We start from the raw sequence: 6,530 nt of genomic DNA on the forward strand, positions 1-6,530 counted from the left end.
AAAACAAGATGCTGATTATTTCACATTTTACTTGTGAGCAACGGCACATTTAAATCTTACAAATATAGTTATTTGGCTTATATCGTGATAGATATCGTTATCGCCTGAAATGAAAAAAACATATCGTGATATGAAAAAATCTCATATCGCCCAGCTCTAGTTTCAACGTAACTTTATTCTTTCATGACATACAGAAGTGGTGAAGGCGAAGCAGTCCTGAACTTCAGACTCTTACTTACAGCTTACTGCTGTGATAAGTCTTTTAAATGACCAGCAGGAGGCGATCCATGATTGTATAGAAGTCAATGAAGATCCAGTGACCTCAGCACTGTCCTGGTGACTTTATGAGCAGGTGGATACAGTGGATGAGTCATTAAACACAGGACATGCAAGAAAGGCAAAGAGTTAACCACTTCAGTCCTACACTGTATTTATCTTTGTAATGTTTAGTTATTTCTGTCTTTATATGGTTGCATTTGTGACCTCAGCTAACATTTTCCTCGTAACTTTATGGGCTAGCTTGTGATGATAAACAAATGTAGAAAAAAATAATCATGTTAAAAACAGGAACTGAAGCATGACTAACCATCTAAATATTATAAAACTGTTTAACTGTTCTATTTAGAAAACTGCAGAAAACACTGTTCTGAATGTTTCTATACTTCATATGAAACTGTCACAAAGTGTTTGTTATGACCTCAGTATATGTGGAACAAATGTGTGTCCAGTAAAAGATGAGTCCACAATCAATCAGAGAATCAATCAACAATATTTTGGGTTTAAAGATTTAGATTACAAAGCTTACTTTTTGATTAAATCTGCATAAACCTTATCACTGAACCTTATCATCCATCCATCCAAAGAATCCAAGAATGGAAGCATTAACAAAGACAGCACCAACACACATTTCTTGTCATTTCATGCAGGGTGGCTGTAGCTCAGGTGGCAGAGCAGGTCAGCCACAAATCAGAAGGTCAGTGGTTCGATCCCAGGGTACCTTCTGGCTGCATGCCAAATATCCTTGGGCAAGATACTAACCCCATATTTGCCTACTGGTGGTGGTCAGAGGGCCTGGTGGCGCCAGTGTTCGGCAGCCTCGCCTCTGTCAGTGAGCCCTGTGGCTACAATGTAGCTTGACAGTGTGTGAATGAATGTAGTGTAAAGGTCTTTAGGGACTAAGTAAAGCGCTATACAAATGCAGGCCATTTACCATTTCTTAGGTTGTCCAACTGTTCATGAAGCTGTAGTTGTTTCTCACTAACTTAATTTTTAAATCCAAAACATCAACATACAAAATAGCAATAATAAATACTAATTTTATTTAATAATTTAAAAAGATTCTACAAGATGGGTCCAGATAAAACAATACAGTCAGAGTTGGACATAGCTGAGTGTTCTGTTGGTCGACTTCAGAGAACAGAAGGAACCGTAATAAAAAATTTAAATATTGATACTTGGGCAATGATATCATGCACTCTGATTTAGAAGCAGATTTTACTTCTAGAAAACAAGAAGAAATTGTAAGATATTTACAAATTTCTGTCTTCATGTATTTTTATCATATATATATTTGACTGCATTAGGACATTAATAATCCAATGCTCTCAGTCTCTGGATGCAGTCCTGCTGTTTCCTGGGGAGAATGATGATGAAGTAGTTTGTCCTTAAATGTCAGAGTGACATCAGGGATCCTTGTGGTGACAGTTGTTTGCTTCCAGATCATTTCTGTCTCTTTGTTCAGCAGCGGGAGAGTCATAGTTCAGAAAGCACTCAGACATTTCAACCTTTGTTTCAGCAGGAGGACGATGTGAATCCTGACTACGCTGTTTCTGTTTTCTGTAGATCAAAAAAACAACAACAGCAGCAACAAGAACCACTGCAGAAATTGAGATACCAATTTTCAGTCCAACAGATCCATGCAGATAAGACGAACAAACAAATAACAACCAGAACAGAATCCATTTCCTCTTCAAACTGCTGTCAGACATTATCTACTGCACTCTGATGTCACTCTCTGGAATCAGTCCTGCTGTTTGCTGAGGATGAAGTAGTTCATTCTCAACTGTCAGAGTGACACCAGGGATCCTTGTGGAGTGTTGGTGACTGTTGTTTGCTTCCGGGTCATTTCTGTCTCTGTGTTCATCAGCAGGAGATTCAGAGTTCAGAAATCTCTCAGACATTTCAATCGGTGGTTCAGTGGGAGGATGATCTGCGTCCTGACAACATTTTTTATATGTTATGTAGATCAAAAAAACAACAACAGCAAAAACAACCACAACAACAATTGGAAGACCAATGATGAGTCCAACAGATCCACTCTTCTCTCCTCCATCCTCCTCTCCTCCATCCTCCTTCCCTCCATCCTCTGTGTGTCCTCCTGACTGACCTGCAGATGAGAAACAGGTGTGAGGTGTCAGCTGTCAGGTAGGTGATGAGTGAAGAACAGAACAGAATCCATTTCCTCTTCAAACTGCTGTCAGACATTATCTACTGCACTCTGATCACATCACTCAGACCAGCTGCTTTCTACAAAGTCTCATCAACAACATCTTTAGAAACAAACATCAACAACCAGGAAGCAGCTTCACCTCTGATCACACACACACTCAACTCTACTCACTCACCTGGAGGATCAACAACACTCAGTGTAAAGCTGCAGATAAGATCCAACGATTGTGTTTCCTCCATGAAGACACGACACTCGTATGTTCCATTATCAGCACTCGTCACATTCTTCAGGATTATAGACACATTTCCATCCTTCATCTCCCTGTCTTGCAGATCCACCCGGTTCACAAAAGATTGATGCTGGTCATCTGGGTTGGGGTTCATGTTTTTAAGCACTAAGACATATTTATCTCCCAGGTCAGCTCTGCTCCACTCTACAATGTCATTGTTGTTGTTTGGAGCTTGACATGTCAGAGGGACGTCCTGTCCAGACTCAGCTGTGATGTTTTTCTGGACTAAAGAGGAAACAACACAGAGCAGAGACGTTAAAGGTCAAAGGTCAGCTTCTAAAGTTAAATAAATGTATGATGTTTGCTGACCAAAATAACCCTGATTATGATTTCAGCTGCTCAACGCTCGACTTTTGTTTAAATAAGTTTAGGCTAAACTGTTAGTTTTTACTATTTTTATTCCCTAAACCAGCTGTTATCATTGGATTGTTGTTGATATTGAAATATTTCTAACTGATAAAACCCCTAGTTGTTCTTTACTATATCAAAGATACGTTAAAAAAAAAAACGAAAAAAAAAACGAAGCAACAAATTGCAAGAAGCTTTACAGGAAGATTTTATGTCCCATAATATAAAAGTGTTATTTGTGAGGTAGAGGAGATGAATGACATTAGCGTGTTATTTTAATTAACACTGTTGAGGTCGACTGTCACCACTCTCCCTTACATACCCCCCTCCCCACAATTTTAAGATTCCCTATCATTTTTTCATTTTTCTTCATTCATTCTTCATTTTTTTTCTGCTTTGTAGTCGATGTCTGTAAGAGATAAATCAGGTTTGAACAGGCTCTGCTGTAGAGCTGTTTTTCTTCCATTTTGCTATGTTGCTCAAATGTCGGTGTGTGAAAGAGTGTCGAGCTCGCCTTACGGACGTAAAGCACGCCCATGAGGAGTGAGCTGTAAGTGGAGCTTTTCTGGCAGCGAGCAAATCAGGCGCGGTGCCGCCTCCGAAGCTGTGCAACGTGATCATTATATCAGTTTCAGAAATACAGAAAAGTGACGAACATTTCTCCGGGTGTGTTTTTCGAAGGCTGAATACTGAGCAGATAGTCGTCTTCCACTGCGTTTTTCTCGTCTCTGGTGTAGACAGAAGGAAGTTTTGCTACAGCTTGTAACGGTAAGAAACAGTAAGAGACTCACACATATTCTCTTGACTGTTTGTGAGCCTCTTATACACACTTGTTTTATTTTATACATTTTTTAAAGATATGATTTTTAAACTGTAGTTTCCTTTCAAACTGTTTCCACACCGAGTTTGCTCGGTTCTCTTTGTTTACCATTTTATTTAGGAATGATTTTCAACATTATTTTAGACATACTGGGCCGTTTGTGGGCTCACACCGCAAATATAAACAGGATTTTGCTTTTTGTTGGGGGGCTTTCTTCTTGTTTCTGGTCAGAGAACTTTGATTTTCTATATTTCTGGACACGTTCTAACTTTTTGTGTTTGTGGACACAGCGTTGCGAGGCTTCTTTTGCATTGAATTTCATAATCTCAAACAGTTTAGTAACAGAAAGAATGTGAGAACAGGGCGTGTGTTCCTGGGAAGGGCAACAAGAAGCATTCAAACACTGATAAACCCTGGCACGTAACCACGCACTCATGACTCACGTAAGGCGTGCCCGAATGTCAACTCCGCTTCAGCTGTTTTATAATCTAAGTGAAATAAAGTCCAAGAACATTTGACAAGCACGCCTAGTTTCATCGAGACTAGTTTGTAGATGACTCAGTTTGTAAGAGGTGCCTGATAGTTCAAGCTAAATGGAATAAAGTCCAAGAAAAGGAAACATGATATTCTTTAATCAGTTTTGTTTTTTGGCAGTTTTAGTGTGATGTAAATCATATTGGGCTTTTGTGGGCTCACTTTAGAGACATAAACACGAATTCAACATTTTTTTTTCCTTTCTGCTTTTCTTTTTTTTTTTGTTTTTTCTAGACATTAATTTCTTTTTCTTTGTGTGTCTGTAGACACAGATTCCCCCTTTTTGTGGCTAAATTTATAACTTGAATAAAGCCAAAGAAAAGGATTGTTTTTAAGGTGGAATAACTGTGTAATGTCTTTTAATGTTCCTTTTCTGAGATAATAATTATTAGCACAGTTATCCTGTGCGATTTGTATTTTTTAAAACGTCAAAGCTGTTTTTGACTATTAAAAATAAATGTAAATACACTCTTGTCATTAATACAATGTTGCTCTCACCTTTAGCCGAAACCCCGACACAGAGCCACATGACAGACCAGAAGAAAATCACTTTGGTCATTTTTGTTGAGCGCAAACAAAACCAATGAGCAGCAAAGTTTGTTACCATACTAACTCAGTGCTCGGTTTTAGGGTTTATTTATTTGGGGAGTGACGTAGTTTGTCTCCACCCACAAACCCAAACTTGCACAACGTCCAAGCACAAAATGATCTCTTTCTCGACTTTTTTTCAGAGGTTGCTTGAAATCAAAGACACAGGATCGGATATTTGAAGACTCAGATCATGAAAAACGTTTAAACCTGTTGAATGATTGTGAGGCAATTTTTTTCATTACGAAGTTGACGGCGCAAATTAAAAGTGAGTAGTTGTTAAACAAAAGTAAAACTGAGTTATGTTTCTTTATGAAAATTTATTCTGTCAATTTAATGATTTTAATTTATTCTTTTCTTTGCTTGTTTTTGTTTGGTTACATAAATGTTCATTATTATTATTATTATTATTATTTTTTTAAAGGTTTAGGTGTAACAAACATGAGTTGGGCTACACCTTATCAGTCGACATCTCATATCAGATTTTATTTTTGTTTTCCTCTTTAACAGCTGTCATTTAAAAAAAATAATCTGTTGGAAGACAAAGTGAATAAATAACATGAGTAACTATTCAGACAGAATGAAACCTGCTACTCAGCTCCTGAATAATTCCGGCTTTGAATTTGAATTATGGAAGCAAAGTTTCTGCTCTCATGTTGGCTCTGTTTTGTGACTTGCAGAAACAGATCAGAAGTTTCTGGCATCACTTCAGCTTCTTCCACGGAGACGAGCATAAGGTCTAATGACAGTGATGATGATCCTGATGAAGGCCACGAGCCCAAATGTGTTGGTGGAGCAGTAAAGTTTTCTAAATCATTCAAATGTTTCTCGAGCTCTAACTCTCTACTTCCCTATTGTTTTAGGGCTCTGTGTGTTGATTTCACTGACAGCTTATTTATTAATAAGTAATTATTAATATTATTGTTGAAAACAACTCCAAGAGGTAAGTTTAGTTTTATAGAAGAGAGAGCAGTCTCTTTGTCAGGTGAATATCTACAAATATACAAACACATTAAATATGTATCTGAAGATGACAGTCAGCAATGCAGCTCAATTTAAAAAAAAAAAATATGAAAATAAAAGAATGAATCTGAACTTTTAATGTGACTCTTTCCTTATTTGTTTAAAATGTATGAATAATGAGTCATTACTGCTTTTCTTGAAACCTCAACACAGAAAAAGAATAAAAACTAAATGTGAAATTCGTCACTTTATTGCTCTACGTCTCTTTTTTGTTTGTGTTTCTTTAGTACAGGGTTCATGGTTGCTTTATTTTCTGTAATGTGAGAACAGGGTGTGTATTACTGGGAAAGGATTCAACCACTGAAAAACTTACACACTTATTTGGAAAATAGTTCCTGGATGTGTCAGTCTCCACACTGAAAATAATAATCAGTGGGATAAACATAAAAAAATCATTGTAATCGGTTGCACGAAATTAAGTTATGTTTGGTTAACCTTAGTTTTTTATGTTATACCTGCACACATTTTTCTGGTAACAC

The 6,530-nt window shown here is 37.3% G+C and overlaps 1 long non-coding RNA gene across 1 annotated transcript; it reads left to right on the forward strand.

The window, feature by feature from the left end:
- The first annotated feature begins 3,688 nt into the window (after window positions 1–3,688).
- Window positions 3,689–6,123, forward strand: LOC102212993 (uncharacterized). The gene is made up of 3 exons (XR_312519.1): window positions 3,689–3,854; window positions 5,172–5,296; window positions 5,709–6,123. It is a non-coding gene; the product is annotated as an uncharacterized LOC102212993 (long non-coding RNA).
- The last annotated feature ends 407 nt before the right edge of the window (window positions 6,124–6,530 follow it).

The sequence above is a fragment of the Pundamilia nyererei genome, unplaced genomic scaffold (assembly GCF_000239375.1).
Source record: "Pundamilia nyererei isolate P.nyererei 1_Seehausen unplaced genomic scaffold, PunNye1.0 scaffold01314, whole genome shotgun sequence".
Taxonomy (NCBI): Eukaryota; Metazoa; Chordata; class Actinopteri; order Cichliformes; family Cichlidae; genus Pundamilia; species Pundamilia nyererei.